The sequence below is a fragment of the Sceloporus occidentalis genome, unplaced genomic scaffold (assembly GCF_023333645.1).
Source record: "Sceloporus occidentalis isolate IW3139 unplaced genomic scaffold, rSceOcc1.0.p SCAF_90, whole genome shotgun sequence".
In the NCBI taxonomy this organism is placed as follows: Eukaryota; Metazoa; Chordata; class Lepidosauria; order Squamata; family Phrynosomatidae; genus Sceloporus; species Sceloporus occidentalis.
Window position 1 is genome coordinate 1,733,597 of NW_028317070.1, and position 21,249 is coordinate 1,754,845.

Consider the following 21,249-nt stretch of genomic DNA (forward strand, 5'->3'; position numbering starts at 1 on the left):
TAATACATTTTGGATTTTTTTTTAATTATCTATCGCCTGCCTATAAATAAATATTGTGACTATAAAGTGAACACAAAAACTATTGTTCCCAGTACTTTTTGGAATATTTTTTTCCAACCCAGTAATACAAGCGTCAAGAGCATTGTTACCTCCTGCACCAGCTGTTTTGGGGACATAAAGCACCTGCATCCCTTGTACAATTAAATAAACCAGTTAGCACTTCCTGTGCAATGAATACTATCATTTGAAAACAACTACAAAGTATAATGATCTTTAGAAACGTAACCCCCTACTTGGTTAGACAGCATATTAACACACACATATATCTAAATATTTATTTTTTTTACAATTGTAAAAAAAAAATAAAAATATATATATAGTATTATTTATTGTTTTATATAGCACCATCAAATTCCGTAGCGCTGTACAATGGGTAGACAGGACATAACAAGTTGTATGTAACATAACAAATTGACTAACAGAGACAACAGGTGAGGAGGGCCCTGCTCAACCGAAATATATATATATATATATATATATATATATATATATATATTTATATATAAATGTTACATTTCTAGTATCATATGTCTATCAGAGTACTAAAGATGAAATTCTGTTCCTGACTGGAATAAGTAGTAATAACTAAAAGGCAGTGAAAAAGATGGACGTTTGTTATGCTAGAATGTATAGGGTATTTGTTTTTGACTATCAGCCTTGTGAGGGTAGCCTAGTTTACATGGATGTGGGACAGATGCCTGGCTGATTTGTTCATCACCACTGACATATCATTTAATTTCCAAACCTTGAGAGATGATTAGTGAAAATGTTTTTTGAAACCAAGGTAAAATGACCAGCCGGCATTTTTATGTCAAATCTTTTCTGGAAATAGACAATAAATCACCATTTCCAGCACTGATAGATTATCCACTAGGCTTGAATTTTGTTTACTAACCAAACCAGAAGCCATTTTAGACTGCACTGCTGTCTGGGAAAACAAGGACACAGTGGCTTTGCGCATCATTGCTGGATGGCCCATAAAAGGTAAGTGAAAATTATTTTGCAATTATGTATTTTTGATTAAAATTATTTTAGTTTTAATAAAAAAACATTTTTATGTATATGTTGAGGGAAATTGTGTCTTTATTTTGTGAGTTTCAGGTAAAGACATTGTACTCTCTTAACTTGGATTCAACTATTATACCCTAGCATACAACTTTCAAAATGTAAAGTTATATATATACACTCACATGCAGTCGCATATAACTTGTATGCTACTGAATATACAACTTTTTTTTGGGGGGGTGTTAGCGTGCGGGACATGTTACATGAACCAAACCTAGTCAGTTGAGTTAATATTTAAATCAACTGACAACTTGACTACTTAGTGGATAGTTTTATATGCATAATATTAAATTTCCTACATTTGTCCTACGTCATCTCTTTTAAAGAAGCAATCAAAAACAATCATTTCAAAACTGTGATACACAATGTAAATATTTGTATTAGTGATATTTTAACCTTTATAGATTCAGTCATAATTTCCGAAAAAGAAAACAGTACATTTAAGATCAGCGTGATAAGTGTTGCTTGTTTGCCAACCAGTCCTGGGTTGTTCTGTGTTAAGTTACTGTTTTCAATGGCCTATTGATAACTTGAGTTATCTCCAAGTTTCTCTTTTTCTCAAGTTTTTTTTCAAGAAGGATTCCTGTGCCATTTAATGTTAGATCACTACTTTGGAGAAATTTAGACATAAGCTTCTTTTTAATAGCCACCCATAAAAAAACTGACCACCAATAACATGACTGATACTTTCTCCTTATCTGAGTTGAGCCAGGAACTGTTTTAGATACTGAGAATTTCTTATGAATTACCATATTATAATATAACAGCCCACCTGTAGAGAATAGTTCTTGACAACTTGTCGGGTCGGGACACGTTCTCCAACCAGCCCAGCCCTTGTTTTACTTTGAGCTCCCACCAAACATATTTATTACTAGTATCAGATAAAAACAAGTTTTCAAATATATTGTGCTATTTTCTATCTTTTCTTCATTTCTATCTTTTATAGCTCTTTTATATTAGCATAACCTACTTGACAAACATCCTGACTCCTTATCATACATAAACAATTAAATGCCTCATACTGACTCACCCAGACACTGACATTCTGACTAATGAAAGTCTGTGAAGGACTTCATTAAGACTGCCATGAAGAATAAGCTCAGTGTGGTTTCTGAGCAAGGAAAGTCATGACTGACAACAATGGCAGCCTCCAGGTCTGCAGATAGAGAAATTTATTGGAGCAAAATGAAAACAAAAATGTTTTGTCAATGCTAACTTTCATTATTGCATACATCATATTTCCTATTAAAAATTAAAGCTAACCCTTTGCTTGAAGTAGGGAGTCTTTGCAGCCATTTTCTTTAGCTTAAGTAATAGTGTTAAAATATTAGTTTTCTTGCTAATTCACGGGAAGGATCCATTAATGTTCTCATCCTGACATGACAGGAGTCATGAGTTAAAGGTAAACTCAGTTAACCAGACTCTACTGTACTTGCATGCTAGCACTTCCAAAACAACTTGAATATTCACTAATATGTAAGTTGTTTGCGAGCGCATTCGACTTTGAATTTTAGGAGAGGACATTCAAGTTCAATGCTCATCAAATTACATCTCCCCAATACATAAATAAAAATAAAGTGTGTGGGCACTATGTAAGAGGGCTTCTTGACCCTTTTAGTCTGCTCTAGAAAACCTATGTATATGGGGTATTACTGTACATAAGGGGTGTTGTTGTGGGTTTCCTCTTTAAGAAGAAATCATATGTACAATTGCAAAACATATGCAATAAATGGACATATTATTTATACGATGTTGGCTGGTTTATGACTGCATGTAAGAAGGTAGAATGACTCTTGTGCGAAAGCCCAGAAACATATACTTTTGTGGCACGGTTTTGCAATCTATGAGCACTATTAAGGCTAGATTCCTAGTATATGAAATTGAAAAAAATTACAGTTTGTAAAAAAAAGATGTGCATGTTCTAATACCTACCTATAAATGCCAAGGATATATATAAAAGTCCAGTTTATATACCTCAAGGCAAGACAATATATTTTTCTTTATTTTTTTACGGTTGCATTAGCTGTACAATTTATAGTAAGTAAAACTGTGAACAAGTTTTTTTTTTCATATTATGATCATATTTAGTATAAATATAAAGTATAAAATACCCAATTCAAGGGGGCAAGACTAAGAAATGCAATCTCTTTATGCACCTACCTAAATATTAGCACCATCTATAAATGTTATATTACTTCATGCAAAAAAATGTCAATAAATCAGAGTATGGTTTTTCCATTTATAAATTCAACGTAGTTTTGTTGTTAAAGTTGTAAAAATATTATTATAATTGTAATCAATGATGTTGATGGTGTCACTGGAAAAGAAGCAGTTAAACATGGGCCATGAAAGTTAACTCTTTGAGGTCCAGCATGGGATAACAACTCATTGATCTGCACACTTCCACTCAGAGCTTTAAATAAACACTGCTTCTTTTATGTCACTTTATTAGAACTGTTTTTACTTATCTGGAAGACAGCCCTCCTTTTTGTGGTATATAATCTGCCCTTCAAGTACTGTGTCTAATCATTAGTTGAGACAACCAATAACCTTTACCATCCCCCTTTACTTTTACGACCAACATTTCCCCAACATCCCAATGAAAAAAGTTTCCTATCATAGCCTTTTTTTTTTTCTAAAGAAAACTCTCTCTTTTAATGTATAGATTAGGGAGATACCATGGCTTTCCTGCAGCTTCACACATAAGTAAAGAGTTCATGTATGAAATGGAAGATTTATGATAGCATTGTATTCCTATTTGAATACTCCAAGTTAATGACATGCATATGGATTTTTTAAGGTCTGAGGAGAAGAAGATATGCCACGGGCAAAAGGAAATCTTAAAGTTGCATGGCTAGCAGCACCAAGAAAATAATTGAATCTGGACTTAGTTCATAAACAGCAGCTCTCTTTCTCTCGCACACACCCACATACACACATACACTGTGGTGCATTTTGCCAAATAGGAATTGGAGTAAGTGCCAGGATTTCCTGATTTGTTTACATTTCTCCCCTAATTTTATTTTATTATTTTTTTGTGCCCCGGCCTCAGACAGAATTAGACTTCCTTTTCCATTTTTGGCTCATTTTTAAGTATTCCTGCCTGATGAACTTGGTAGCCTTTTCCCTACATTCTTCTTTGTTCTGTGCTCAGCTGTATGTCTTTTTGTCTTGAAAAACAGTGATAATGAAAGATGCAGACATACGATAATATTGTTGTTTTTCATTCAGCGGAACAGATCTCCATTTATGGTCTATTGAGTCACGTTTTAATGGATCTTTGCTAACTGGCAACTGCTTGAAGAAGAGAAACCTAGCATTAAGTTGTATTAAAGCTATGTATATTCCTTTATATATAGAAATTGATATTGGAATATATATATACCGTATATATATATATATATATATAATACTATGTATTAAATTATTGTATAATATCTTTATTACATTATTGTATAATATGTATACATTCTAATTATGCTCCTAGTCTCTCTTTAAAATTAATTCAAATTGTATTAAATTAAAAAAAGATAGTTTATTAACCGTTGCTACGACTAGTGCAGTTCTGTCACTGTACATATGAATCACATACTGGAAAATGTTTAAGAGGTATCACTAAACAAATAGTTTATAGTAGTTTAGGTTGAGAAAAGACTTGTGTCCATCAAGCTCAACCCTTTTCCTATTACTTGTTTACTGCTATTGATCCAAAAGAAGGCAAAAAAAAACTCCCTTACGTCAGCAATTTCGAATTGTGCTTTCAATGGGGAAAAAAATATTTCCTTAGATCAACAAATTGTACTAGTTGATTATCAAGGATGTTTACTTAGGAATTTTTAAGTGATAGAAAAAATACAATGAGGAATATACAGTATAACCATGAATTTCAAGTTGTAAATCCTCCCTTTGTGCCTCATTGTAAACTGACAAATGTATCTTAATTTTATATGCACTCAACTGCTAAAGGCAACATAACCGGCACACAAAAAAAGCTGAACTTAAGACAGTTTTCAATATATTCAATATACCTGTTAAGACTAATGTATATTAGCCTGTAGTTGTGGGAGGGGCTAACCCCTCTCCCTCCCACAGCTACATTTCAGCGTCTGATGTTGCCCTCCCTTGCCCCTCCCGCTATTAATTTCCTTCTTTTTATTTCCTCTTTTTCTCCTCGATCCTTTCTTTCATTTCTTTTACGTGGTGGCCCTCTATAGGCCTACCTGGTACGTCGGTCATGGCACACCTCAGACCGAATAGACCCTCTCTTGGTTTGGGTCTCCGTTCCACTAATCCTATGCAGTTGCCCTAACACAATTTATATATATGTATTTCTACAGCCTGTTGGTTCACTCTTTGTTTATTGTAGGGAGTTCAGTTGGGAGCATAGCAATTTAGAATTTATAAGATAAGTAATATAATTTTAGCACACCACTCCCTAAATGTTTCCTATGACTTTGTTTAATCTTTCAGGGTTCACGTTGTATTTTCCTGTGCTCTGCATATGCTTTTCTACTTTCCTAATAATAGCATACCGTGTGTAGTGCATTATATCATAAGAGAAAGAGCTAGATAATACAAGCCTCTAGCTGTTACATAACTTCATCTCTAGATGCCTTTTCCAGTAGATAAAAACATATGTCACTGGGTCCTTATGCGAGTCCTTCTGTCATGTAGATACTGTACCAATAAAATATCTCAACATATTGACTTTCTCTTTTTTTCATTATATGTTTCCTTGATTGATGTTTTTTCTACTGGGTTTCCTTTACTTCCCACATTTTTTAAATTTATTTTTACCAAATAAATGTATATTTATATTTACTGCTTTTACTTACTACCAAAGTTAACATTTCTAGGTTATTTATTGTTCATCCAAATAAATGACCAAATATATATTTTTATGATTTTGTGCCAGGAGACCCAGAGTGCCCTTGAGATATATATATATGTATGTATATATATTTATATATCACCAGCATCCCTAGTAGAATATCTGTGTTTATTTAGATATACCGTATTTGCTCGATTATAAGACGAGGTTTTTTTCAGAGCAAATGCTCTGAAAAATACCCCTCGTCTTCTAATCGGGGTCGTCTTCTAATCAGACCTCAAATAGAGGTCTGATTATGAGACTAAGATCCAGATCCCCCGCACCGCTGCAGGGGACCTGGATCCTCCTGTCTCCCCCCCCCACACTTACTTACCGGTGCTTCCTGCTGTATTGCCGGGGCAGCGGGTTGACGTCTACGCGATCCGCGTAGACAACGTCCGCTGCAGCCGGAAGGAGGTGTGGCTAGCAGCGGGGGTTGTCTGCGTCCGTCGCGGATACCTTCCCCGACTTTCAGAAATCAGAGTTCCCCGCACAGGTGCCGGAACTCTGATCTCTGACGGCCGGGAAAGGTATCCGCGACGGACGCAGACAACCCCCCGCTGCCAACTCCACCTCCTTCCGGCTGCAGCGGAAGGAGACGTCAACCCGCTGCCCCGGCAATACAGCAGGAATTTGGAAGCACCGGTAAGTGTGTGTGCGTGCGTGTGTGTGTTAAATGGGGGACATAGGGCATTTCTGGAATGCCTTATACCCCTATATGCCACTCTGGCACTTAGGGGGTTAAAAGGCATATTATGGGGCAGAGTGGCATATAGGGAGTTATAAGGCATTTCAGGAAGCAGAGTGGCGTTAAGGGGGCATTTAATAGAGCACTCTGCCTCCTGAAATGCCTTATAGAGTGCTCTATACAATGCCTTTTAACTCCCTTAATGCCACTGCCTCCTGGAATGCCTTATACCTCCCTATATGCCACTCTGCCCCATAATATGCATTTTAACCCCCTAAATGCCAGAATGGGATATAGGGGTATAAGGCATTTCTGGAGGCAGAGTGGCACATAGGGGGTCAAAAGGCATACCATGGGGCACAGTGGCATATAGAGGGTTAAAAGGCATATCATGGGCCACAGTGCCATATTGGTGTGGCAAGCCTGGGGGCAGATGTGCGTAACTGGGGGACAGGTTGGAAAATACAAGGAAATAAAAACAAAAAAAATATTTTTCTCAATCATAGCTTTTATTTAAAAAAATAGTTTACATGAATTAACATTTACTGGTAAAACTTTTTTCCTTTAGGGTCGTCTTATATTCAGGCTTTTTCTTTTTTTCCTAAGTTAATATTCAGATTTTGGGGGGTCGTCTTATAATCAGGGTCGTCTTATAATCGAGCAAATACGGTATTACTACTTGAATTAATAGTTGTGCAAGAGTCTACAGTGCATTTAGTAATGTGCCAGTATTTTAATTATGTCAATATTTTTTTAATTAATAACCTATTTTAATTATTAGATCATATAATTCTTAGTTTTGAGAAACACAAGAATAATTTTTTTTCATTTTAATTACTATTGTTCTTAACTTTATATTTGTAAAAATGTAATTATCAGTAAAAATGTAAAATATTTTATATTAAAAATAGATTATTTTCACCACTAGACATATTGATTGTATATTATTATTTTTTTATTTAATTCCCTTTTGGAATTTCCTGGTTGGAGCCGCTTTCCTTAAATGACGTTACCTTGTATGCCAATTAAGCAGATGCATAGACCCATTGTTGAACGGGCAATTCCAGCTCCGATATAATGTTACTTTATCATAATGTAGTTTGTAAAAATAAATGTACAGGTAAACATACTGCATATATTGCATTAACTGTTTGGTGTAGGCTAAGATCTATTGCGATAGTTTCTTTATATGTCTTTACCGTGGCCCCTTAGAAACCTACAGCTGTCCTTGTATTGCATTCAGTAGGAGATTGCAATACATGCAAACCAGAAAAATGATCTATGGTTCCATGCAAGTCATTCTAAGGCGATGTATAGATGAATATTATAATCAAGAAAAACTGGACATTTTTGCATGACAATGTCCATTTAAGGAACAAATATCTGTACTGTTACTGCAGACATGGGTGAGGAATAAACATGGTTTATTGAAAGATGAAGATGGAAAACTTTGAATCATGCTATTGGCTACCTGGAGGTTTCTATGAAATCCTTCTCAAAACAGATGGCTGCATGTAAGATGTCTTTGACAAAACAATGACTCATGATAGTAAATCACAATCATAGGATGCATGAAACAATAAGGAACTGTGTAACATATGCCCAGCAAAGACAATCAAAACTGTCATTTTCTTCCCACTACAAAACAGGCACAAAGGAAAATTAACTTGTGGGCTTTCTTTGCTATTTTCCTGTTTTGTACAGTATTATGATCATAAAAACAATGGCTGTGGTGATAAAATACATGATCTTGGTGTCTAAGGATACTCTTTTGTTATGTGAATTTAAGTTCCAGAAGAACGGAAGGATCACAGAAACAAACTGCAGGTGTTTGTTACAGGAGTTCTTGGGATTCTAAGAAAAGGGTCCATTCATACATACTTATATGGGTAAATGTGCTTTTAACTTTAATAAGACTTTGTTCTGCCCTTAACTAAATTTTTAAAAATGTACACTTGAAAAGGTCTCAATTGCTCTATAAAAACATTAAACTGAAAAAGATATTTAAATCTACATGCAAAATATCTCTGACTTAATGCTATAAGACAATATCCTGTATTTTGTACATGTAATATCCTCTAGCCCATAGTGCAATAAAACTTTCAGTTTTTGTTCTTTTGTCTAGTTTGTTAAATATTAGTGTTTATCCCACCTGCATTTGTAATGTAATCTTAGAAAACCAATCTTTCGGAGTCCTCTTAATGAGTTGTGTGGTTCTAGTTCAATGCAACCAAAAGCTCAGAGTACCAAACGCTTTTAATAAAAATATTTGATTTTCATTAAGACATCATAACCTTCTATACGTCTGTTCCTTTCAATATTGCCAATGTAGATGTCTTCACCCTGGGCCAGCTAGACTTGGCTGTGGCACAAAGCAACATTCCCACAACAAAAGCTCATGTATACCATTCACCCAGGTAAGTTGTTCAGTTGCTGATTGTTGCTGGTTCCGACAGCCTGTAGTAAAGTTTTTAAGATTCATAGAATGTCTACGGGTGGTGGAGGTAAATAAAACAGAGCTGCCTCTACTTCCTCCCATGTGTTACGGAGGCTAGACCTATATCTCTTTACCTTCTCTCATCACCTAGGTAGTGTACTGGGGAGTGATATAATAATTTATGAACCAGGAGATCCCCTCATCTCTGGTACGGAAACCCTAATAACACCAGGCTTGGCTCAGTGCTTTGGTTTCCTCTAGTACCACTGGATGGAAGGTCCATATCCACTTAATTCAAAGCTACAGTTGGCATCCTGTTTCTCCTAAACCTAAATGTATAATATTTTTTGATGAGTGTTTCAGTGGGCAGAGGAAATATTCAGATGGCATTGGTATATCAAATCAGCATCTTATCCTTTTTAGTTTTGGAGTGCTAGAATTCACTGCCTACATGTTTGGTACTTTAAAGATTTAATTGGAAGAATGCTGAAGATCTGGCCGTCCTTGGCTCTTTTTAACTCTTAAGAGAACAGGGCGTGTATACACTTATAGCACTGTTATTTTGCCAATAGCATTCCCTATAGTTATGATTAAATCAAATTAGGTTATTTTTTCCATTGAATAGCTGTTGTCCTGTTTACTTCCATTGTGTGTTAATTTACATACATGTAAAGAAATTTAAGTGACATTTCATTTGTGGTGACATTTCATTTGTGCTTCTATTACTGGCTCTAAAACTTGTTTATGTCTCGATCCAGATATGCATGACAAAACGAGACGCTTTAGCAACCAGAAAAAAAACAAAAAAAAATACTACAAAGCTTTTCCATATTTGGAAATCTAAGATGTTATTTAAGGCATTGTTTGTTAGACTTTTCTTTTCCCTTTTGAACCAGTGTTACGCTTTCTTAGTTAGAAACACACGCGTCCTGTCACATGGTCCATTATGTGGCCTTGAGACACGTAAACATGCAGGAATGTAAAAAGGATGTGACACGCAAAAGAGCCACTGTAAACATGGTTAAAGACATGAAGAGGAAGATGAGCTATCAGTAATCTGAAGAATCTCTCAATAATTGCACTGTCATTAAATTGAAAGTGTCTGTGCTATAATACGCTGTCTGCAAGCGTAAATCAAGATTGTGCAACAGAATTGCTCACACGGAATAATTATTACAAAACTCTGTAAACACTAGTTGTAATGTATTGATTCATGATGACAGAGCAAACTGTCACTTGTCTTTATTTGAGGGGAATTTTTCAAACATCGCTAAAGTGTGCCAACATCTAATAGACATTTTTGTACCCCCTTGATGGGAAACCTTTACCTGCGTCAATGTCCACAATCAAACAGAGATCAAATCTAATTATGCTTCTTCCTTTCGGGTAGGTTGGGTAAATGTATATATTAAAAACATTTCTATAAGGAACTGATGCATATCAGAGAATTTACTGTCATTGCCTGTTCTTCTCAGAGTTCAACAACAAGCAAGATCGTACACTATGTGATTATGTCACATGTCACAGTTGCTATGTAGGAAAGACTATATTTAGTATAGTATATTTAGTGTTTGCCCACTCACCTCACACTACTTGAAGACCACTTGGTTATCCCTGCCACCACCATATTCATTCACTTTTCTGCCTCCTATAAGAAGTGGGAGATGGGGAGCTTTGGGGGAGGCAGCCAAGTTTGGGTTTTTTTCTCAGTTAATCTAGTCACATGCATAAATGTCATTATGTAAAGCAGGGGTTGCCAAATTTGGTTGTTTTAGGAGCCAGCCAAAAAATGTAGGGGCCATTTTTTTTTTTTACGATACTAATTAACATACATACTAACATACTTACACACATGCAATAACACACACATTAACATACTAGCATACACACACATATTGACATACTGACACACAAAGCTGCTTTGTGCCAAGCCACAACCAAGATGGTCGACCAGCACTGCTCATGATCCACTGCGCATTCACACACCGCATCCAAAATGGCTAATCAAGAAAACAAACAGCGAACTGTGTATGCGCAAACCACAATTAAGATGGCCGAACAGTCCAACTTGCCTCGAATTAAAGGGATATTCCTTTATTTCTGACCACCTGGAGGTGTTTTTTTGTTTTTTTTAACTCTATTTAAGGACTTGAGCTATCTTCCAGATGCCTGTCAAAGACTTTCTTTCTCAGTACTCTGGGCTCTGTTATCCTACTTGTTTTGATTCAGTATTTTTGACCTTTGGCTTGCTCCTGATTATCCTGCCCTTGACCTCGGCTCGACTATGCTACCAATTTAAGTGTTTGCTTGGCCGATGTTGCCTGTGTCTCCTTGGTGCTGCACTCTGGATCCACCTTGCCGGTCCGGCTCTCTCTGAAGTCGGTTACAGTTTGACAGGCCATGCTATGGATCCTGCAGACCTCAGATTTTCACCTCTCATCTTCTCTCTCTGGAACAGAAGATGGACACCATAATGGTACCTGCTTCTGTTGCCTCCGGGGAAGTGTGTCTTGCTGCTAGTCCCTCTGCTAATCCTTCCAACATGCCGATGCCAGATACATTCACTGGTAATCCTCTTGAATGCAGAGGGTTCCTTACTTAATGCTAGTTGAACTTCAGGACTTAACCTCAATTCTCCACACATGCCACCAATTACACATTACCTGTTGCGGGGAGAAGTCTTGGCATGGGCCTCTCCATTACTAGAATAGAACTCTTGTTTGCTGGACGTTGCTGACTCCTTTATTTCTGACTTTCATGCTGTTTTTGACTGTCCAGGTCGTCGTGGTAATGCAGAAGTATCTATTATGGAGGTGCAGCAATGTAAATATGCTAATTATATATATGTATAAAATTATATCACCCTGTTGCTTTTTTTTTCTATTTCAACTCAGTTATCCCTCTATTGATCCACATCGTACCCTAGTGGAGAACCTGAATAGCTGGATTGATACACTGATATTGGTATTATTTTTTGCATTTATTTCACACTACATTTATTGTTTTGTTGTGCGCGGTCACTGGTGTTTCTTCATTTTTTAAGACACAAGAACAAAACACATACTTATTCATCATTACTGCTTCCCACTTGTCACAGTTCTTTTAGATGTGTCCCTCACATGTGTCCAAATAATGTCAATAATAATTTTCTCATTATTATATAATAACTTACCGATCTGCCAATCATTAAAATGATGGGAGATATGCCTACTTTTAGATCAGTGTCCAGTCAAATCTGTGTGGAGTGGTTCAGTGCCTTCTTTCTTGCTAACTGTCTTAGCAGTGGGATTGCCTCCTGGCACAGCCTATCAGTGGCAGCAACTAAAGGCCAGCTAAGAATGGCCCCACTTAGGAATGGCTTCGGTGTCTGAGATTGCTTACATGTGCTGTACAGAGCATACAGACAGCACACTTGATGTGGGGAGAGCCCAAGCTGTGGAAGCACACAGCAATCCAGGTCTTCATTTGTCAGGCTTACTAGGCGAAGGAGCCTGAAAGGCGAGTAGGCTGGATGCCTAGTACTAAGGGGTCAGAGGCTGGCAGCAAGTTTCATAAATGATAAGTGAAGCAGGTGTCAAATCCAGAAGTTCAGACAGAATCACAAAACACACTTCTCTGGAGCAAGTTTACGCTACAACTGAGCAAGGTCACTTTATATAGGAAATGCAATAATTACCCAGATCAGGTTATGTCTCTTTATGAGACAGTGCTTCTTGAGATATGTGAGGGGACTAGCAGCTTGACACACAGCCAGCAAAGTGTTACTGTGTAGCAGGGTGCAGGGGCAGCAAGGGTGCCGACTGTGCACCCCTTCATTGCAATGATTTGGTGTCAAGCTGCCAGCATTACATTGTTGAACCAACTGTTGTTCTATCTGTAAGTCTGCATTACAGACACCGAGCAGTGACATGGGTTTAATATTACATAGCAAAAAAAAAGCATGAGTGGGTTAAAAGTGAGACAAAAAAAACACACATGATTAACTACTATGAAAGTCATAGTAAGAGTCTTAGCAAAAGCTTCCAATGACTTTCCTGTAAGCCTACATAAATAAACCTCTTAAGGCATTAGAACACTTAATAAATGATTTCAGCTCTCTTCTGATGACAGAGTATTTGATAATAAGGTCAAAGCCTTTCTCCATTCATGCTACTTTGCCCGCTGGACATCTGAAGTTTATGGGAGAAAATTATAAGGACAAATAAAGAATGGAGTCACTAAAAGTGTGCAGGTGTTCAGTTATAACTTTCTGAAAATTATAGGTTTCCTCTATGTTGCAGAGAGGCTTTTATAGCCAAATGCATATTCCTTTTAGCCTAGTTGAACTCAAAATAGTACAGATAAATTGAGTGCACTAAAGTAAAGCCTTTACTTAAGAAGTATCACTCTATTCCAAGAAGTCAACATCTATTATCTTACACTTTGCCATAAATAAATACTTTTTCCTTCATTTATCTATTCTCCTTGCCTCCATCATCCTGAGTTGCCCTACTAGATGCAATTAGCTGATAAAAAAAAACCACTACACATGTAAAGGTGGTATGAATGTGCAGTAGCATCCACAGTCTTCATGTGAAATGCTTGCTGTCCAGTCGTATCAACTCAGGGAGGTTAATTAAATAAAATGTGTGCGCATGCAAATTTGGCAAACAAATGTGAAACTGTAGCAGCAATCTCACATCAGTTGGACACACAAAACACGCATAAATTCATACTTTACTTGCATTCAAACAACTGCAGTGATGCCAGTTAAAAAAAGGTAAACACTTCACAGATTGCATGGCACTCTCAGCTCACAAATGTCCCCTCACATCCTCACAGGAATGACAGGTAAAATCTGAGCTCTGATTAAACAAATCCATCTCGTCAGACCTGTCTGGTCAGACGTGGGCATGTCTGGTGGGATGGAGAGGTGTAAAGTTGAACCCATCTCCTGTCTCCCAATTTCTTTATCCCCTCATTTGGGTAATGGTGAGTATTAAGTATCCTACCATCCATTGCTTTTTTTACTTTTATTTTTTATTTCTAATTGTCTGTCTCTATAAGGGTTGTGGGTGCCAGGTTAAATAGGAGTCTTTGTCCAGCGGCAGGATCAAAACTCGGCTTGAGGCAGGCAGGTGTTGATGCGCCTAATTGCAGATGGTTGCCTGCTATGACTTTAGAGTTCTTCTAAGGCACCATCTATAGATATAGAACTGGTAGAATTAGGAAGTCTTGGAACAGGCTCACGGCAGCAGACTGGGGAACAGGATGATGGCAATTGAATCTGTGGATCTGAGGTCATACAAAAAGGGGCAATTGCTCAAGGATGACAATGTACTTCCTAAGCAGTATTTCTGCTAGGCACAGGATAGGATTAAAAGGGGAATAGGTGGGCTCTAAAAACCCCAAGGTTAATATTTTAGCCACCCAACCCAATGCGCATCGTGGTTAACAAAAGGTAACACCCATTTTTTCTCATTTGAAATGTAATTATGTTTTTGAAAATTCAAATTTAAAACTAACATTCAAGTGGCAGGCAAGGATGTACAAATTCTGATTCCACTTACATGCCCTCGCCAACAACTATTAAAATTTAAAGTCACTTTCAATGTTTTTGAGTATTTGCATGCCAGGGCATTTAGTTAGGGGACTTAACTCTAAACTGACCATTTGACTTTTTAGAATTTATACCCATCTGTGCTCTGGAAAACGCCCCACAGGAACCAGTACTTGTCCAGGTTTGAGGAATGCACATTTGAGGATTTATAATTCTTTTGTGTTCATACATACAGAGATCTCTGGTAAGTGTTCATACTAACATATTTAGACCTCCAAGGTACAACCCAAGAAAACATAAATATATTATAGATCTGGCTGTGCACCCATAGCTTAAAGTACCTGTGTAAATTCAGTCCCAATAATAAGCAAGTGTTGTGTTACCCCCATGAACCACTGTAAAATAAATGAGAGGATGCAAACTAAACTCAAATTTCAATGAAAGAAGCATAAGGCATTTAACCAAACTGGTTCATTAAAGGAGAGCTGTCATGGTCACAGCTTTCAGCATGACTTTAATAATAAAATAGTGACTTGTATTTTTTGGTTTGTCAATAAATGTAATTGTTTTGAAGATATATTTAATTTCAAGAAATAAGATAATGGAAGCTGAAATCAACAGCAGCCTGTGGCACAGACAGCATTAGCTAATCATATACCAAAAGAGTATATACATATCATATACCAAGTGTTCTCCCTTTACTTGATCAATCAAGAACAATCAACAACTTAACTATATATTTGTCCAGAGATTCGTTAATGGGCTGAAATAGTCCTTATAGCAGGAAGTTATAATGGTTGTTACTATTTCGTAGGGTTATTTAGTGTATAGAACATTAAAATGTAGGATTGTGCGCCAAGTCCGCTTTAAACATTAAATATGGAGGTACAAAGAAGAAACAAAGATGAGTTACACAAATAACCACTATATATGTTTGCAAATTCTGTTGGGGAGCCATCTTATGATAACCAAAAGACAAAATTATGGCACTTACCTATTTACTGTAACGTTTTCACCCTTCGCTGGCTGGACTTGTTCATACTTTGCATTTCTCATTCCCGTTTCCAACCTCTAGTGGCCACCATTGTCACTCTGAAGTGATTATCAGGTCCAGCTGCTTCATATCACCTGATCAAGCCAGGCTTTATAAACCTGCCCAGCCCTTCAGTCTGGGCCTTGACATTAATTTTTAGAGGACTACCTGTTTTGCTTCCTGATCTGCTCCTGTTTTGCTTCCTGATCTGCTCCTGTTTTGCTTCCTGATCTGCTCCTGTTTTGCTTCCTGATCTGCTCCTGTTTTGCTTCCTGATCTGCTCCTGTTTTGGCTCCTGATCTGCTCCTGTTTTGGCTCCTGACCGGCTCCTGTTTTGACTCCTGACCGGCTCCTGTTTTGGCTCCTGTTTTGGCTCCTGTTTTGGCTCCTGTTTTGGCTCCTGATCGGCTCCTGTTTTGGTTCCTGTATTGTTCCTGAGTTGCGGCCGGCGCCCCACTAGTGGACTCCCAGGTCGAGTGCCCTGCAAGTGGGCAACCTGCCGTGTGCCCTGCAAGTGGGCAACCTGCCGTGTGCGCCCCAACCAGGGGGCAACCTGCCGTGTGCGCCCCAACCAGGGGGCTTCCTGCCGTGTGCGCCCCAACCAGGGGGCTTCCTGCCGTGTGCGCCCCAACCAGGGGGCTTCCTGCCGTGTGCGCCCCAACCAGGGGGCTTCCTGCCGTGTGCGCCCCAACCAGGGATGTGCGCCCCAACCATGGGGCTTCCTGTTATATGCGCCCCAACCAGGGGTGTGCGCCCCAACCATGGGGCTTCCTGTTATGTGCGCCCCAACCAGGGGTGTGCGCCCCAACCATGGGGCTTCCTGCCGTGTGCGCCCCAACCAGGGGGCTTCCTGCCGTGTGCGCCCCAACCAGGGGGCTTCCTGTTATGTGCGCCCCAACCAGGGGTGTGCGCCCCAACCAGGGGGCTTCGTGCCATGTGCGCCCCAACCAGGGGGCTTCGTGCCGTGTGCGCCCCAACCAGGGGGCTATCTGCCATGTGCGCCCCAACCAGGGGTGTGCGCCCCAACCAGGGGTGTGCGCCCCAACCAGGGGGCTTCCTGCCGTGTGTGTGCCCCAACCAGGAGGCTTCCTGCCAAGTGACTTTCCTTGTTTATATATTGTTGTACCATCATATGCAATACAACTCTTAATCCGCATCTTCTGTCTTTGATTTATTTCCTGCGCCTGTCTGTACCAACCCCAAGCTATCATGCATTGTGGGGTACAGACAGAGCCCCTCGTATCCCCTGCACCTGGGCTCCTATTAGACCTGATCACCCGGTCCGTGACATTTACAAATATAAAGATTGCACAGGACTACATTAAACTGTTGTATTTTTCATTCCAGCATTATATTCCAGAAAGAAAAAAAATAATGTTACATTGTAATGAATAAAAAAATAACATTAAAATCAAAAAGCCAATGTATAGCTGTAATTTTTAACATTTGCATTGTATGCATTTTTTTTAAATGTAGACTAATAATGTTATCGCTATGGAACTCTGAGATTTCACATTGACTGCGTTAAATGCGCTGATATTTCACCTCCCTAAATCTGTGTTCAATGATCCATACAAACCTTGGTTTTATCAATGGTTGAAAATGCTTGGGTTGTGATTCAGCTTACTGGCAAACTAATGAATACCAAGCCTGGAAGCTAGCAAGCAAAATAAAATACACTTATAACTATATGGACATCTCTAAGACATGCAAATAAGCACACAAGGTATGTAACCATTACATTTGTTGCCCATCAGCGCTGTCATTTGCATATGCCTGCTGTTCTCGCAACTGTGGGTTTACATTAAAACATCTTTCACATTAAAAGTATGTGCAACATAATTACGTAAAATTAAAAACAAATAATCAAGCATGATTACCTATGTTGATTATTAATCTATACTATATATAACTGCTAAACTGGTAAGGAATATTCCTAGACAACACACCAGCAGCACAGTGTCGGAAATGCTTGGATTGAGAATTCATCCTACAGACACACTGTTTCAATCTGTCCTCTAGCTAATGATTTAGTATGCGCACAGCAAGTAAAATGTGACAAAAATAGAAAAAGCTGCACTGAAGTTGATAGGAGACAACCACTAAGCAACTAAACAACTTGGCGAGTCAAAGGGGTGTAAAGAGAATTGCATGTTAAATGGATACATTTTTACACGTACGTTCCAGACCTTAAGAAATACTTTGTCTAGAATGCACCAGACATAGCTTAAGAAGTTTAACACACCATAGAAGGCTGAAACAAACAGCTTGAAAAAACACTGTATACCAGTAACAGTTTCATCCCTTCTAATTCTAATATGTGCATTGTGGCAGACAAAAGAGGTCAGTAGATTTTGCTTCATAGAAAGGAAGGTAGATAAGTGGAACATCCTTCAGTAAAAGTGGTGGAGGCATATCTGGGAATGCTCTGAACTTGACTTTTAGTTGCTTCACTGGGTCTCCATGCCAGGGTCTACGTTCTGGCCATGCCCACTCCCCACATACTAAAGGCTGTCTGGGGCTAGCACAGCCCCTATGAGTGACTAGCCCTTCTCTGAGAAAATATAGATCTCTGTATAGCCTGTCGTGGGGAATTCCCAGGTATAAGTAGAGGTCAATACAGTAAAAAATGTAAACATGCATTGGGGAGGCATAATGTTCTCCTGAATATAAGACCACAGACTAAAGAAGGTTTGAGCTTTTACATCAGGAATAAATGAGTAGAATGCAGGATGTCAAACTCGGGTTTCTATGTTTTGGTATTTTCACTCCTACAATAAAATATATGACACTGAATTAGGAGTTATAAAGACTTATTTATTACCACACTGCATTTGCAGTCACTTCCATCCATCTAGATTTCAGCTATATTTTTTCACTTTTATTTGAATACTTGTAAATTATTCTTTTTTTATTAGCATTATTTTCTTATGTTGTACCATCGTATTCCATAGTCTCTCCTGTGGGTTTGACTTCATATCCCCAGATAGGTTTCAATTAACTGGAAGCCAGAGGCTAACTGGACAGGGGAATAAGCATGGTCAGATGCCCCTACCTTGGCCAGAGAAAGATTAAAATTACCCGAAAACCTAGGGAGTAGACAGTCCAGGCCAAACCCAGAGAGGTCACAGCAATGCATATAATTAGTGGTTGATCTAATTAGTGGCTGATTATACTATAAATGAATGTGCCAGGATTGTCTAACACAAATTATAAAGATTCACCCAATGAAGGTGCAAACTATAAAAGCTGAGATGCCATAGGGGAGGCTTTCACTACAAAATTTTAAAGTGTCAAATTATACTGCCCTTATCTATACCAATAGTAAACAACAGCTCAGCTACAAAGCACTAAACATGGAGTACATGGAGCAAAACATACTTTGGTTACCCCACTTTATCTACAACTCCTTAAATTTTTCCAGAGCACATATATTACAGACGATAATCAGTTATTCATTTATAAATCCCGCACACTGCAGGGCAGCACGTTCCTCAAAACCATTGCTGATGCGATTGATGTATCTCCAACATCTCAGTTTTCTTTGGACACCTGAAAAAAGGGATAATTTAAAAAAACCAAAACAGCAATAATATCTGTGTCATTCTGTGAAATCTCATGCTGAATGGATTGGCTCTTCTTTTCTCGTTTTAAGGTGTGCTTCTTTGCAGCAGCGAATAATCCTCACAAAGAAAAAGTGGAATGGCAGAAAGGTGTAACCATGTTCTTTAAAAGTGAATCATGTTAATTAAATATCCTAACGCACAAAGCCTTATAACTCAACAGCAAATGACCCTTCAATGATAATGGCTTTGCGGTGACAATATTTAATGTAATTTAGCATTGGTGTTTAAGATGTAAAATGTGGCAGCCTTTATAAACTTGGTGATTAGGTGGACAAGCAAGAATAATCCTGAAACCAGACAATTTGGGAGGTTAAGTATGTTTTTGTGTAAAATAGCTTGCCTGTATTTCCTGTTAGTTACAACTAAAGAAAGGTGACACTTTCATTTCTAGGATAGCTGTTTCAGTTTTCACAATAGTACTTAAAGCTACGTGAACAACTTAATGAAAAAATGTGTGATCTATATTGTAATAAATGAAATGTAAACAAAAAGAGTGTAATACTGAGCACCCCCTAAGGTGTATAGTGGCTATAGGACAGAAAACTGGGTATTTTTTTCAGTATAATTGCTGCCTGAAATTCTACCTGTCCATGTTAAGATTACCTTCAAATACAGAACTCTGCTAATCTAAAATAATTTCATTAACAATAATACATTTATTGTGGAAGCCACTATTTCTTAGAATCAGAAACTCATACATAAATTCTATAAACTATGTTGCTACAAGAAGAGGATCTAACAGGAACGTTACGTGGGTGTTGAGCAGAAGCTCTGGTTGTTAAAGTAATCATATAGGCAAATATGATTATGAAAAATTAGGAGAATGTAATAAATGTGTTTTTTGTGGGTTTAGTGGGTTCTCTGGTTTTGAAATTGAGGGAATCCATTCATCAAGGCTAAAGAGAAACACAAGATAAGTTAGTGGGTTGTTGGTCATGCTTAATTAGTAGGAATATGTATTAGACATACCACCTGACCAAAGAAAAAAAATAGTAAGACATAGTATGGAAGGAGAAATGAAATGGGTAGAGACATTTTAATCCTAGGCCTCTGAAACATTCTCATTGGTTTCCACAAGTAGGTTTCAGACCTTACACCATAAACTACTACACCTCTTAAATAGAGTTGGGAACGTTAGGGGCGCTGAATTAATTCAGGAAATGCTAGCAGTAGACAATGCTCACTCTTAGGCTTGTAGCCATCACTGTTTTAACAAAAGCCATGAAATAGGGCCACTTGCATGGCTTGCCTGATAATTGTTAGATCTTACAAACCGGGAATTCACCATGTGAGTCCTCATGCACCACCAGCAATTTGGACATTCATAATCACCTCACATGAGGTTCTTTAACTGACATATGTAGATATCTAAAAAGAAACAAGGCTTTGACTTATCCATGTGAACAAAATATTGAGGGCTACCCAAGGATCCATACCTGACAGAGAACTTGACTACGTGGGAGAAAATAAGGGACCAAGAATGTGCATACAAATGTCATATTAAAAAAGTGCAAGAAATATTTGTTGAAAATAATTGTTTAGCGTGAGAGGAAAGGTGCGATAGATAAGTAAGCTTATTGTAATTTCTGGTTTCAGTCTACCTAGAAGTAATTATTTAGTTATTGTTATCTTTTTTCTCTTCTTTCTTCCTGGGATGGGTCAGGTACAACTTGAAAGAGAGGAAGCAGACAAGAAAGGAAACAAATCATACTAAATGTCAGCTTTCTAAAGTCAAAGTGACAAGTTTTGAGGGGAAAGCTCTTATGCATCATTGCACTTGGAGACATAGCAATAACGACAACAAACCCTTTCTCTTAAATAACTCTCTTTAACTTAACACACCTGTTTTCCCTGTCTTCCCTGCAGCTTTGGCTGCATACCTGCAAGACGAGGTTTTACTGCTGTCTGCGGTTCTCGCAATGTGGGTCTGC